Raw genomic sequence first — 16,124 nt, forward strand, 5'->3', positions numbered from 1 at the left:
TCCACCCATTCTCTCAAATGTTCATTTTCTGAACCATGGGTCACATGGGAGGAATTTTTGCTTCTTTAGGAATGTTTGGAAGACCGTGCATATTTGGAATTATAGAGTGAGGAACATCCAAATATTCAGCTTGTTTTTTAGTTAAAATGCCGATATTGAAGTCATCTTTAATGATATTACTTGCTTCATCTTTAAATCTGACAGATCGATTAGTGCCAAGCTCCTCATATGTAATTAAATCTGATAGTAAGTACATCATTTTGGCACGGTAATCTTTCTTATTTAAAATGACAACCTTACCACCTTTGTCAGACATCTTAATAATGACATCGGACATATTCCTTAATTCATCTATTGCCATTTTTTAATCTCGTGAGAGATTAGACCGATATTTAAATCCACCAGATTTAACAATATCATGAAGAGTTTTCAATTCTCTTTCGACAACCTCTTGAAATTTGTCCATTCATTCTGGTCTGGACTGGATGGGAAAGAATGAAGGATTTTTAACATTAAATACAGGTGTAGAAATAATATCATCCTGATTTGCAATGGTCTGCACATTTAACTCACGTAAGGTATTGAATGAGACTTGTTCCTTGAAAACTTAAATTGATAAATTCATTAATATGCAAAGAAGATTCTTGAACTTGATTTTCATCAGAATCACTAAAAATATGTCTCTTAAAAGTGAGATGTCACATAAATTTATTTATATCCTGAATTGTTGAAAAAAGATTGAAGTCCCAGTCTGAGACAAAATTTAAGCCCAAGGATAAAACATCTAATTGTGTTTCTGTAAAAACTTTAGGAAGGATTCAAAATACTATTATGGTTTTTTATTTGAAGACATTTTTCTTCCGACGTATGACCATTCCTTGGTCCTTTGTGGTGTTTCCTACTGCCCTGCCTTTTGCGCTTTTTGTCTAGCGGTAGGACTTGCTGGTGTGAGCACTTGTCCCATCATTAGAGAGATGTCTGAAACACTCTGCTTATTGTCAGAAGAGTCCAACTCAGAGGATGCAAAACAAACATGTGGCTTTATTACTGGTTTCATTTCAAAATGGATCTAGGGGTTTTAGGTCCACGTTCCCATTGACCCCAATCATGACTTTTTTTTGCAGAATAATTCTTTAGATCTCATGCAAACTTGCATTTTTTTCTGTCCATTATTTCCTTTTCCAGATTGGAAACATTTTCTTGCATCTTAGCAACCAGGGAATCAAATTGCGCTAAAGACTTGAATTCTCCCAAAGCTGCATTAGCATCATCCATCTGTTTCTGGACACATTCAGTTTAGCACTCTCATATTTAACAGCTGCTTCAGCTTGAGAGAGCAATTGCCCAACACCTGGTTCCACTCTTCAATGAAAACGTCAGAATAAACAGTAGCAGGGATTTTCTTAATACTTAAACCCCTAGGGATCACTTCTATTAGATAAATAGTTTTGTAGCGTGGTATGTAGAGTTGAGCGAAACGGGTCGAAAAATTTCAAAAGTCGCCGACTTTTGGCAAAGTCGGGTTTCATGAAACGAAACCCGACCCTAGGATGAGGTCGGCCATGAGGTCGGCGACTTACGCGCCAAAGTCGCGTTTCAAAAGTTTGTTTTGCGCTCTTTTTCAGCCAATCAGGATCCACGGACACTGTGGGCAACGTGATGACATAGGCACGGGTCGCCACCATCTTTCAGAAGGGCATGCAAGTGATTGGCTTGCTTTGGTGGGCGTCACAGGGGGTATAAAAGGGCGTGCACGCCGACCGCCATCTTACTTCTGCCGATCTTAGCATAGGGAGAGGTTGCTGCTGATTCTGTAGGGAGAGCGTTAGGCAGGGAAGAAGAAAAAAAAACTGTTTCTGCTGCTAGCGATTGTGCCTGTACAACACACCAGTCACTGTGTGTGCAGTGCAAGGGGAGGCTATATTGTGGTGTATCAGCGGTGTTGGTTGTTGGGCTGCCTTCTAAGGCTTCCTGACAGCTGCATTGCTGTTTACCCACTGCTCTGCAAACTGCTTTTTTAAAAGCAATCAAAATTTTTTTTTTTGTCCTGCTGAGGTACTGAGGGTGCATTTTTTCACACCATACAGCGGTGTACGCTCCTCACACAGTACCGTGTAACGGCTGTTATCACAGACACAGTGAAGCTATCTGTGTCACTCTGTGAGAATAAGTCGAGGACATGTTCCGTTCTTACAGACCTGCACTCTAGGGAGATTCCTATTCTGCCCAATTCTACATACACCTTGTAGTTTGTGATGCACTAGCCAATTTCTGCCTGTGACATAGCGCTGTGATTTTCAGTGGGCCTCACACAATCCAAAAGTGTCCAGTGTCCACAAGTGTCTGCAGAAATTCAAAATCTCCCTTATCCTCTAGTCACTTTGGTCACAGCTGTGCCATCGAGCCTGTGACATAGCACTCAGATATTCAGTGGGCCTCACACAATCCAAGAGTGTCCAGTGTCCACAAGTGTCTGCAGAAATTCAAAATCTCCCTTATCCTCTAGTCACTTTTGTCACAGCTGTGCCATCGAGCCTGCGACATAGCGCTCAGATATTCAGTGGGCCTCACACAATCCAAAAGTGTCCAGTGTCCACTAGTGTGTGCAGAAATTCAAAATCTCACTTATCCTCTAGTCACTTTTGTCACAGCTGTGCCATCGAGCCTGTGACATAGCGCTCAGATATTCAGTGGGCCTCACACAATCCAAGAGTGTCCAGTGTCCACAAGTGTCTGCAGAAATTCAAAATCTCCCTTATCCTCTAGTCACTTTTGTCACAGCTGTGCCATCGAGCCTGTGACATAGTGCTCAGATATTCAGTGGGCCTCACACAATCCAAAAGTGTCCAGTGTCCACTAGTGTGTGCAGAAATTCAAAATCTCACTTATCCTCTAGTCACTTTTGTCACAGCTGTGCCATCGAGCCTGTGACATAGCGCTCAGATATTCAGTGGGCCTCACACCATCCAAGAGTGTCCAGTGTCCACAAGTGTCTGCAGAAATTCAAAATCTCCCTTATCCTCTAGTCACTTTTGTCACAGCTGTGCCATCGAGCCTGTGACATAGCGCTCAGATATTCAGTGGGCCTCACACAATCCAAAAGTGTCCAGTGTCCACTAGTGTGTGCAGAAATTCAAAATCTCCCTTATCCTCTAGTCACTTTTGTCACAGCTGTGCCATCGAGCCTGTGACATAGCGCTCAGATATTCAGTGGGCCTCACACAATCCAAGAGTGTCCAGTGTCCACAAGTGTCTGCAGAAATTCAAAATCTCACTTATCCTCTAGTCACTTTTGTCACAGCTGTGCCATCGAGCCTGTGACATAGCACTCAGATATTCAGTGGGCCTCACACAATCCAAGAGTGTCCATTGTCCACAAGTGTCTGCAGAAATTCAAAATCTCCCGTATCCTCTAGTCACTTTTGTCACAGCTGTGCCATCGAGCCTGTGACATAGCGCTCAGATATTCAGTGGGCCTCACACAATCCAAAAGTGTCCAGTGTCCACTAGTGTGTGCAGAAATTCAAAATCTCACTTATCCTCTAGTCACTTTTGTCACAGCTGTGCCATCGAGCCTGTGACATAGCGCTCAGATATTCAGTGGGCCTCACACAATCCAAGAGTGTCCAGTGTCCACAAGTGTCTGCAGAAATTCAAAATCTCCCTTATCCTCTAGTCACTTTTGTCACAGCTGTGCCATCGAGCCTGTGACATAGCGCTCAGATATTCAGTGGGCCTCACACAATCCAAGAGTGTCCAGTGTCCACAAGTGTCTGCAGAAATTCAAAATCTCCCTTATCCTCTAGTCACTTTTGTCACAGCTGTGCCATCGAGCCTGTGACATAGCGCTCAGATATTCAGTGGGCCTCACACAATCCAAAAGTGTCCAGTGTCCACTAGTGTGTGCAGAAATTCAAAATCTCACTTATCCTCTAGTCACTTTTGTCACAGCTGTGCCATCGAGCCTGTGACATAGCGCTCAGATATTGAGTGGGCCTCACACAATCCAAGAGTGTCCAGTGTCCACAAGTGTCTGCAGAAATTCAAAATCTCCCTTATCCTCTAGTCACTTTTGTCACAGCTGTGCCATCGAGCCTGTGACATAGCTCTCAGATATTCAGTGGGCCTCACAGAATCCAAGAGTGTCCAGTGTCCACAAGTGTCTGCAGAAATTCAAAATCTCCCTTATCCTCTAGTCACTTTTGTCACAGCTGTGCCATCGAGCCTGTGACATAGCGCTCAGATATTCAGTGGGCCTCACACAATCCAAAAGTGTCCAGTGTCCACTAGTGAGTGCAGAAATTCAAAATCTCACTTATCCTCTAGTCACTTTTGTCACAGCTGTGCCATCGAGCCTGTGACATAGCGCTCAGATATTCAATGGGCCTCACACAATCCAAGAGTGTCCAGTGTCCACAAGTGTCTGCAGAAATTCAAAATCTCACTTATCCTTTAGTCACTTTTGTCACAGCTGTGCCATCGAGCCTGTGACATAGCGCTCAGATGTTCAGTGGGCCTCACACAATCCAAGAGTGTCCAGTGTCCACAAGTGTCTGCAGAAATTCAAAATCTCCCTTATCCTCTAGTCACTTTTGTCACAGCTGTGCCATCGAGCCTGTGACATAGCGCTCAGATATTCAGTGGGCCTCAAACAATCCAAGAGTGTCCAGTGTCCACAAGTGTCTGCAGAAATTCAAAATCTCCCTTATCCTCTAGTCACTTTTGTCACAGCTGTGCCATCGAGCCTGTGACATAGCGCTCAGATATTCAGTGGGCCTCACACAATCCAAAAGTGTCCAGTGTCCACTAGTGTGTGCAGAAATTCAAAATCTCACTTATCCTCTAGTCACTTTTGTCACAGCTGTGCCATCGAGCCTGTGACATAGCGCTCAGATATTCAGTGGGCCTCACACAATCCAAAAGTGTCCAGAGTCCACTAGTGTGTGCAGAAATTCAAAATCTCACTTATCCTCTAGTCACTTTTGTCACAGCTGTGCCATCGAGCCTGTGACATAGCGCTCAGATATTCAGTGGGCCTCACACAATCCAAGAGTGTCCAGTGTCCACTAGTGTCTGCAGAAATTCAAAATCTCCCTTATCCTCTAGTCACTTTTGTCACAGCTGTGCCATCGAGCCTGTGACATAGCGCTCAGATATTCAGTGGGCCTCACAGAATCCAAGAGTGTCCAGTGTCCACAAGTGTCTGCAGAAATTCAAAATCTCCCTTATCCTCTAGTCACTTTTGTCACAGCTGTGCCATCGAGCCTGTGACATAGCGCTCAGATATTCAGTGGGCCTCACACAATCCAAAAGTGTCCAGTGTCCACTAGTGTGTGCAGAAATTCAAAATCTCACTTATCCTCTAGTCACTTTTGTCACAGCTGTGCCATCGAGCCTGTGACATAGCGCTCAGATATTCAATGGGCCTCACACAATCCAAGAGTGTCCAGTGTCCACAAGTGTCTGCAGAAATTCAAAATCTCCCTTATCCTTTAGTCACTTTTGTCACAGCTGTGCCATCGAGCCTGTGACATAGCGCTCAGATATTCAGTGGGCCTCAAACAATCCAAGAGTGTCCAGTGTCCACAAGTGTGTGCAGAAATTCAAAATCTCACTTATCCTCTAGTCACTTTTGTCACAGCTGTGCCATCGAGCCTGTGACATAGCGCTCAGATATTCAGTGGGCCTCACACAATCCAAGAGTGTCCAGTGTCCACAAGTGTCTGCAGAAATTCAAAATCTCCCTTATCCTCTAGTCACTTTTGTCACAGCTGTGCCATCGAGCCTGTGACATAGCGCTCAGATATTCAGTGGGCCTCACACAATCCAAAAGTGTCCAGTGTCCACTAGTGTGTGCAGAAATTCAAAATCTCACTTATCCTCTAGTCACTTTTGTCACAGCTGTGCCATCGAGCCTGTGACATAGCGCTCAGATATTCAGTGGGCCTCACACAATCCAAAAGTGTCCAGAGTCCACTAGTGTGTGCAGAAATTCAAAATCTCACTTATCCTCTAGTCACTTTTGTCACAGCTGTGCCATCGAGCCTGTGACATAGCGCTCAGATATTCAGTGGGCCTCACACAATCCAAGAGTGTCCAGTGTCCACAAGTGTCTGCAGAAATTCAAAATCTCCCTTATCCTCTAGTCACTTTTGTCACAGCTGTGCCATCGAGCCTGTGACATAGCGCTCAGATATTCAGTGGGCCTCACACAATCCAAAAGTGTCCAGTGTTCACTAGTGTGTGCAGAAATTCAAAATCTCCCCTGTCCTATAGACACCTTGTACCTTGTTTTACATTACTATATAGTTTGTTGGATTTTGTCTACATTTCTACAAAAAATGAGGAAGTCTGGTGGAAGAGGCCGTGGAATTGGGCGGGGGTTGGCAGCTGGTAATGATGGTGTTGGTGGTGGATCTGATGGTAGTGGCAAGAGCAAAATAGGACCGAATGAAGGAGGTGTTGAGCCTGCATCATCGTCTGGCTCCATAAGGCTTCGAAGGCTTAGTTTTCTAGAAGTTGGCAAACTGCTTTTAAAGCCAGAGCATCAGGAAAAAGTTTTGTCTTACATTGCTGACTCAGCCTCCAGCTCTATCGCCTCCTCTTCTTCAGTTGTAAAAAGTAAAAGCATTGAGTTGTCATTGGAGGCTCATGTTCATGAACCACACCTTTCCTTGTGTCCTTCACCCTAACCAAGATTGAAGGATGACGCAGGCCATACTACTGATTACTCCATGGAGCTGTTTTCACATACCATGCCTGGATTATCAAGTGAAATGGTGAATTACCCAGGCCAAGATGAATCTGACATGGAGTGCACTGATGCACAGCCGCTGATGGATGATTCTGCTGGTACATTCACTCAGAGCACTACATTGTCCTCGCAGTGTACAGAGCCAGATTCTGACCCTGATGAGACTCAGGTGCCCCTTCCCGCACACTATACCACCATACACGGTGACACAGAGGAAGGTGCACATGACATTGAAGAGGAGGTGATGGATGACCCAGTTGTTGACCCAGATTGGCATCCATTGGGGGAAGAGGGTGCTGCTTCCAATAGCTCAAATGAGGAGCATCCACAGCAGACATCGACATCGCAATAGCTGTTATCTGGCAGGCCCGGAGCACTCCAAAGACAGGTTCCAAAAATCAAAAGAGTTGCTGGACAGCTTGTCCAGAGGGTCAAAACATCACAGCATGCTAGGCCGCAAAATGTCTGCCAAAGTAGGAAGAGTGCAGTGTGGCACTTTTTTGAACAAAATCCTCATGATCAGGCCAAGGTTATCTGTAAGAAGTGCGCAAAGACCTTTAGCCGAGGGAAAAATCTGAAAAATTTGAATACCAGTTGCATGCTTAGACATTTAACCAGCATGCACTTGCAAGCGTGGACACAACACCAAACCTCAAGTGCCACATGTGCAACTGATCACAACGAAGGTAGTCTGCAATGCTACATTGTTTCCCCCACTGTAAGCCCACCGGTTAGCACAGCAGCAAATGTAGAGGTGTCGTTGCAAGGCCACAGCAGTCAGGGAATCCCACTGTTATATCAACGAAAGACTGATTCTAGGCCATCAGAAAGAACAACAACTCCATCACCATCATCAACCCTCTCTCAGTCCGCCCTGTCCACCGCTACTTCCACCATATGCAGCTCTCAAGTCCAGCTCACCCTCCCAGACACTATGAGTAGGTCAAGAAAGTACTCAGTCTCTCATCCACATACACTGGGTTTGAATGTCCACATTGCCAAACTAATCTCGTTTGAGATGATGCCCTTTTGGTTTGTGGAAAGCGCAGCTTTCCGCGAACTCATGGCCTATGCAGTACCACGCTATGACCTACCCAGTCGCCACTTCTTCTCTCACAAAGTCATCCCAGCCCTCCACCATCATGTGAAAGACCGCATTGTCCATGCACTCAAGCAGTCAGTGAGTGGAAAGGTGCACCTCACAACTGATGCATGGTCCAGTCGGCATGGCCAGGGCCGTTACGTGTCCATCACTGCGCACTGGGTTAATGTGGTGGATGCAGGGTCCACAGGGGACAGCGGTGGTGGGACAGTGCTGCCTAGCCCACGGTATAGGAAACAGTTGGCTGTAGGCATTCGATCCTCCTCCTCCTCCTCCACCAGAAGCGAAAGCTCGTCCACAGAGCGCAGTCGTACGAGCACTCCATCTGCAGCTGCCACAGTTGCACACGAGGTGTCCCCCTATCGAGCAGCTAGTGGAAAGCGTCAGCAGGCTGTGTTGCAGATGATGTGTTTGGGCGACAGACACACCGCCGAGGTGCTGGCCGAGTACTTGAAGCGACAAACTGAGTCATGGCTGGGCAGTGTACATCTTGAGGCAGGCAAGGTAGTTAGTGATAACGGCCGTAATTTTGTGGCAGCCATAGCCCTTTCAAAACTCAGCCACATACCTTGCTTGGCTCACTCCTTGAACCTGGTGGTGCAGTGCTTCCTCAAAAATTATCCGGAGTTAACAGCCCTGCTCCAGAAGGTGCGAAGACTGTGCGCGCACATCCGCCGGTCGCCTGTACACTCCGTTCGTATGCAGAAGCTGCAGCGATTGCTCCACCTTCCCAACCACCGCCTCATTATCGACATTGCAACAAGGTGGAACTCCACCCTGCACATGGTGGAGCGGCTGTGCGAGCAGAGGCAGGCCATAATGCATTTGTGGGAGGATACACGGCCAGGCACTTTGAGAGCAGACATGGAGTTGACAGGTGTGCAGTGGTCGAAGCTGAAAGACCTCTGTAAAGTCCTTCAGTGTTTTGAGGAATGCACACGGCTGGTAAGCGCAGACGACGCCATCCTAAGCATGAGCATCCCACTTATGCGTCTGCTCATGCAAACTTTGACGCACCTTAAGGAGCAGGCTTCTGCAGCCAATGTTGATGAGGAGGAAGAGGAGGAGGGAATCCTTGATGACATTCAGCCATTGTCTGCTCAGGGACCTCTCCTGGACGAGGTGGAGGAAGAAGAGGAAGAGGAGGAGTAGGATGATGGGGATGATTACTTAGGGGAGGAGGATGCATCTCGTGGGGCAAGTGAAAATGTTGGAGTGGCAAGGTCTGGTACAGGGTTTGTGCGTGACTGGAGGGATGTGGATTTGCCAGAAAGTGCTCCTCCAACCAGCACTCGCAGTGCATCATTGACACCGGGAACATTGGCCCACATGTCAGATTATGCCTTGCAGATCCTAAAAAGGGACCCCCGCATTGCCAAAATGATGAACGATGACGACTACTGGTTGGCCAGCATCCTGGATCCACGCTATAAAGGCAAATTACAAAACATCATGCCACAGGACAACCTTGACCTAATATTGGCTAATAAACAAGCAACTCTGGTAAATCGGTTGCTTGAGGCATTCCCAGCACACAGCAGCGGTGATAGTTCTCACACGAGCCGTACGGGCCGGGGGCAGCTTGGCAGAGGTGTTCGTGGTGCACACAGCAGAAGTGGCATTGGAGACAGGGGTTTCATGACAATGTTGTGGACTGATTTTTCAAGTACCGCTCACACAACTGGTAATACTGCATCGATGGAAAGTGACAGGAGACAGCAGTTGTCAACTATGGTTACAAACTACTTTTCCTCCCATATCGATGTTCTACCACACAGGTCATTCCCCTTTGACTATTGGGCCGCTAAACTGGACACCTGGCCTGAATTGGCACAATATGCCTTACAGGAGCTCGCTTGCCCAGCTGCAAGTGTGCTATCGGAAAGAGTCTTCAGTGCAGCTGGATCAATCGTGACAGAAAAAAGGACCCGTCTGTCAACCCAAAATGTGGATGATCTAACCTTCATTAAAATGAACCACGCATGGGTTTCCAAGGATTTTGTCCCACCTTCCCCTGATGACACATAGGGTGACAGAAAAATGGCTTTCTTTGGTCCACCTCTTTCTGGGACTTGACCTATTTCACCTTTTTCATCAGCTGAATGTCCAACATCAACATATGCCACTTTCTAAAACTCCCTAACTGTGCTGCCTCCCCCCCCATGGCCGGGGTCACCACCTAGCGCACGACACCATGCGAGTGCCATTGCCCTGGACAGGTGGGTAGGCCGACTCTTGGGCGCGGGCACTGGCACAGGGTCCCTCATAGTGCAATCAAGTGTCTCTGACGGTGGTGATGCACACCCACCGTCAGACACACCGCCGTACTATGAGGGGCCCAGTGCCAGTACCGACGCCCACGAGTGGGCCCCCCTTGCTTGGGCAGGGCCCCAGCATATGCAATCTTTACCTCTCCCTGCTCCTCCGCTGTGTAGTCTGGGCCGTCAAATCCATACTGTGCCTGACACCGTTTGAGCCTGCCTCCTGATGTATAGACATATATTTTGAATGTGTACACTATGCTATCCATACATGTTATCTGGGGATACGGTACCCTTTCTAACCTTTGTGCAATCATGTGCAATCCATACTGGGCCTAACACCGTCTGAGCCTGCCTCCTGATGTATAGACATATATTTTGAATGTGTACGCTATCCATACATGTTATCCGGGGATACGGTACCCTTTCTAACCTTTGTGCAATCATGTGCCATCCATACTGGGCCTAACACCATCTGAGACTGCCTCCTGATGTATAGACATATATTTTGAATGTGTACGCTATCCATACATGTTATCAGGGGATACGGTACCCTTTATAACCTTTGTGCAATCATGTGCAATCCATACTGGGCCTAACACCGTCTGGGCCTGCCTCCTGATGTATAGACATATATTTTGAATGTATACGCTATCCATACATGTTATCTGGGGATACGGTACCCTTTATAACCTTTGTGCAATCATGTGCAATCCATACTGGGCCTAACACCGTCTGGGCCTGCCTCCTGATGTATAGACATATATTTTGAATGTGTACGCTATCCATACATTTTATCTGGGGATACGGTACCCTTTATAACCTTTGTGCAATCATGTGCAATCCATACTGGGCCTAACACCGTCTGGGCCTGCCTCCTGATGTATAGACATATATTTTGAATGTGTACGCTATCCATACATGTTATCCGGGCATACGGTACCCTTTATAACCTTTGTGCAATCATGTGCCATCCATACTGGGCCTAACACCGTCTGAGCCTGCCTCCTGATGTATAGACATATATTTTGAATGTGTACGCTATCCATACTTGTTATCTGGGGATTCGGTACCCTTTATAACCTTTGTGCAATCATGTGCAATCCATACTGGGCCTAACACCGTCTGGGCCTGCCTCCTGATGTATAGACATATATTTTGAATGTGTACTCTATCCATACATGTTATCTGGGGAAACGGTACCCTTTCTAACCTTTGTGCAATCACGTGCAATCCATACTGGGCCTGACACCGTCTGAGCCTGCCTCCTGAGACATATATTTTGAATGTGTACGCTATCCATACATGTTATCTGGGGAAACGGTACCCTTTCTAACCTTTGTGCAATCACGTGTAATCCATACTGGGCGTGAGAACGGCTGGCGAGCTGTTAAGCAAGCTACAGCACCTGTGGTTTGCACACGTAAGTTTTTCATTTTTTCAGGAATGACGGTTAGGCCTAATTCCAGAACTGCGGTTGACCTGCACTTACTGGGAAATCATTGTTCGCAGGTAATAATTGTAATCAGTGATCCCCATCACTAACGTTGTTTAGCGGGTTATCTGCACCTGTAAGCGACAAACGCTGGCCTTTTCAGTGTAGCGCACATGCAGCCACGGACATGTAAGGGCATGACACACCAGTTATTGGCCAATCTCATGTGGCAGAGCCTCACGTGTCCCTTTAGTAAGCCGGACTCGGACCGCGGGGCATGACGGAGTCTCGTTCGTTAACGGAATTAAGCTTGCAATGTGTGCATCTGTTCTGTAGCTGGCATGGTTGAGGTTTCCCAGGTGGAGTCGAATTTAACCGTAGGCTCCACTCCTGGTGGTGCCCTTCTGGACATTCCTTTAAGGTTCAGCTTTGCAACCATACTGCCCACGTAAAACAAACAATTTGCCTTCATGAACGCTGTTTGGAGGGTCATGACTCGTGGGAATAACGCCGCCCAATCAGTTAACCTGCTAGAGAGATCCTTCGTTGCTCCCAAGCATGACATCACACTCCCTAGGAGGAAGGTAATGCCACTGTGGCGACCGTACTCCTGGGGGCGACACAAGTGCACTGATGCCCAGCCACTGCTCGATGAATCTGCTGGTACATTGACCCAGACCACTACATTCCCCTCGCACGCTACACGGCCTGAATCTGACCCTGATGAAACTCAGGTTACCCTTCCCATATACAGTTCCATCTTACACGGTGACAAAGAGGAAGCTGCAGATGAAAGTGCAGGTTCGGCCCACCCGCCATCAGACACACCACCGTACTATCAGGGGCCCTGTGCCAGTGCCGTCGCCAATGAGTGGGCCCTCCCTGCATGTTCAGGATCACAGCACTTGCAAAGTTGAAATACTGTGCAGTGAGATGGAAGATGGGGACGACGAGGAGTCCAGACAAGAACAGGGATTCCCTAGCGAGGACACTTATTTGATTGTTTTCAATGTTGGGACAGCAATTTTTGGGGAGCACTATACTCTGGAGAATGATAGATGGGGCCCACCATACACTGGAACATTCCAAAGGTGGACATCAGACACTGGAGCAGCATTTACAGGGCCCATTATACACTAGAGCATTAGAAATGGGGCCCATTATGTTTGGAGTATTATTTGGACCCATAAGACAGTGGAGCTTCATCCATGGGGACCAACATACACTCACTGGCCACTTTATTAGGTACACCATGCTAGTAACGGGTTGGACCCCCTTTTGCCTTCAGAACTGCCTCAATTCTTCGTGGCAGAGATTCAACAAGGTGCTGGAAGCATTCCTCAGAGATTTTGGACCATATTGACATGATGGCATCACACAGTTGGCGCAGATTTGTCGGCTGCACATCCCTGATGCGAATCTCCCGTTCCACCACATCCCAAAGATGCTCTATTGGATTGAGATCTGGTGACTGAGGAGGCCATTTGAGTACAGTGAACTCATTGTCATGTTCAAGAAACCAATCTGAGATGATTCGAGCTTTATGACATGGCGCATTATCCTGCTGAAAGTAGCCATCAGATGTTGGGTACATTGTGGTCATAAAGGGATGGACATGGTTAGCAACAATACTCAGGTAGGCTGTGGCGTTGCAACGATGCTCAATTGGTACCAAGGGGCCCAAAGAGTGCCAAGAAAAAATTCCCCACACCATGACACCACCACCACCAGCCTGAACCGTTGATACAAGGCAGGATGGATCCATGCTTTCATGTTGTTTACGCCAAATTCTGACCCTACCATCCGAATGTCGCAGCAGAAATCGAGACTCATCAGACCAGGCAACGTTTTTCCAATCTTCTACTGTCCAATTTCGATGAGCTTGTGCAAATTGTAGCTTCTGCCTACCTTGGTTGTAACGGGTGGCAATTTGAGTCACTGTTGCCTTTCTATCAGCTCGAACCAGTCTGCCCATTCTCCTCTGACATCAACAAGGCATTTCCGGCCACAGAACTGCCGCTCACTGGATTTTTTTTCTTTTTCGGACCATTCTCTGTAAACCCTAGAGATGGTTGTGCGTGAAAATCCCAGTAGATCAGCAGTTTCTGAAATACTCAGACCAGCCCTTCTGGCACCAACAATCATGCAACGTTCAAAGGCACTCAAATCACCTTTCTTCCCCATACTGATGCTCGGTTTGAACTGCAGGAGATTGAATTGACCATGTCTACATGCCTAAATGCACTGAGTTGCCGCCATGTGATTGGCTGATTAGAAATTAAGTCTTAACACACAGTTGGACAGGTGTACCTAATAAAGTGGCCAGTGAGTGTATACTGTAGCATTATGTGGAGCTCATCATATACTGTTTCAAACATTATATGGGACCAATGATTCTGTATGGAGAAATGGATGGGCCTCGTCATGAGATGTAAAAAGTGAAGTATTTTTCATTGTACTATACCGCTATTTCTCTGCCGTATCGGAGCATGATGAGTTGTGGTATGTGTTAAAGGGGCGCTCTTTCGCCCAGGGCACATGAAAACCTGGAGCCAGCCCTCCCCCCCACAACTTTAGCCAAATAACCCCCATTTTTCAGTGCGTAACTTGTATTATGAAGTTAATTAAGGTTGACAAGCTTAAGTATGAAGAATTGATGCTTTTGGCATTCAAATGGGCACTGTAGGTGTGTTTCCTGTCCTCCTCTCACTGCCGACTTTTATTCCCCATTGACTTACATTGGGTTTCGTGTTTCGGGACGACCCCGACTTTTCCCTATAATCGGATGATCTTGCTCGACCCGACTTTTGGAAAAGTCGGGTTTCACGAAACGAAACTCGACCCTAAAAAACCAAAAGTCGCTCAACTCTAGTGGTATGATCTCAGCGTAACTTTGTTTCCTGAAATAAAAGTGTTTCCAAATTTTTAAGGCTTTCATATCTATGTCTTCATTTATTTCACTGTCTATTCTAATAGTTACAATACCCGCTTTACTCAAAGGTTTGATTTTAACAGAATTTCTTATTTAGATTTAGATTTATCTGGTACACATGGTAATGTCATTTCTACTAAAGGGGGCTTTACACATAGCGATATCACTAGCAATATCGCTAAAGCATCACCGATTTTGTGACATTATAGCGATATCGCTATGTGTGATACTTACCTCCGACCAGCTCCTCCACTGTCTGTCGCTGATCGCGCGAGATCGTGCAGCTCCATTTCTCGTTGGGCGCTTCCTGCTGGGCTTCCTGCTGGCGCCGACGAGCGACGCATGGACGTGGACGGAGGATGTCAGGATCGCCGTGTCTGAAAGGTAAGTAACGACAACTGCTGCGTCGTTACATCGCTGTGAGATCTTCCTGTGTGGCAGCTCACTAGCGACCATTTAGCGATGCACCAGCGATCCTGACCGGGTCGTATCGTGGTCGGGATCACTGATTCATCACTAAATGTAAAGGGGCCTTAAGACACATTGTAAACCTTTTGGATGTAATACTATTCTCCATGCAGGGAGTAGCCATCCAAGGCAAACCATTAAATCTGTCTCCTTGGGGGAATACATTAGAGCTAAAAGGAATTGCAATAATGTGAATAGAATTGACAAGGAGTTTGATTCATTGCATAAAAAACTAAGGGATCGTAATCATCCAGAGTGGACACTTAACAGAGCACGAAAAATTGTGGGCCACAAAAACCGTGAAGATCTTTTTCTTCCCCACAATAAAATCAAGCAGACGCGGCAAATAAATGATTTTGCGCACAGACCTTATGTCTGTGTGTAATTCAGTCCTCAATTTAAGGAAATTAAGTACATAATTAATAAGTTTTTACCTATTTTAATTGAGGATCATTCTCTAGTTCAAACATTATCACCAGGCATCAATGTGATTTCGAGAAGACTGCCATCAATTGGTAATAAGGTTTCTCCGAGCTTATTTTATAATTCCCAGAAAAATTCATCTTGGATGAACCATAGGGGATTTTTTAAATGTGGCCATAATAAATGTAAAACATGTAGTCATGCTCTTTCTTTTGAAAATTATAATGGTACCATAACTCTTAAGCATTATATAAATTGCAATTCCACTTTTATTGTTTATAGAATTCTCTGCACTGATTGTAAATTATCCTACATTGAATGTAATACAAGTAGTGTTGAGCGATACCATCCGATATTGAAAAATATCGGATCGGATTGGATCGGCCGATATCCAAAAAGTATCGGGTATCGCCGATTCCAATCCCGGAAGTCCCATTCAAGTCAATGGAACAGAAATATGGAAATTAAAAAAACCCTTTCTTTCCTTGTAGGTTAATTCTACATGAAGAAAAACAACTAATAATAATGTAGAATGTATTGTGGGAGGTGGAGGAGACATTAAAGGCATAGAGGTTTAGCCCAATCAAATGGAATAGCAGGAATAATTTTTTTTTTAAGACATTCAGAGTTACAAAGATATTGACTATGTTATCCTCTTTTATATTTTGTCAGATATGTATGTTTCACTGCTTCCATGCTCTTCACCTTTTTACTTCTTCCACACTTTCTCCTTCATGATCCTCAGCAGC

The sequence above is a fragment of the Dendrobates tinctorius genome, unplaced genomic scaffold, assembly GCF_039654945.1.
Source record: "Dendrobates tinctorius isolate UK_male_01 unplaced genomic scaffold, ASM3965494v1 ptg000095l, whole genome shotgun sequence".
Classification (NCBI taxonomy): Eukaryota; Metazoa; Chordata; class Amphibia; order Anura; family Dendrobatidae; genus Dendrobates; species Dendrobates tinctorius.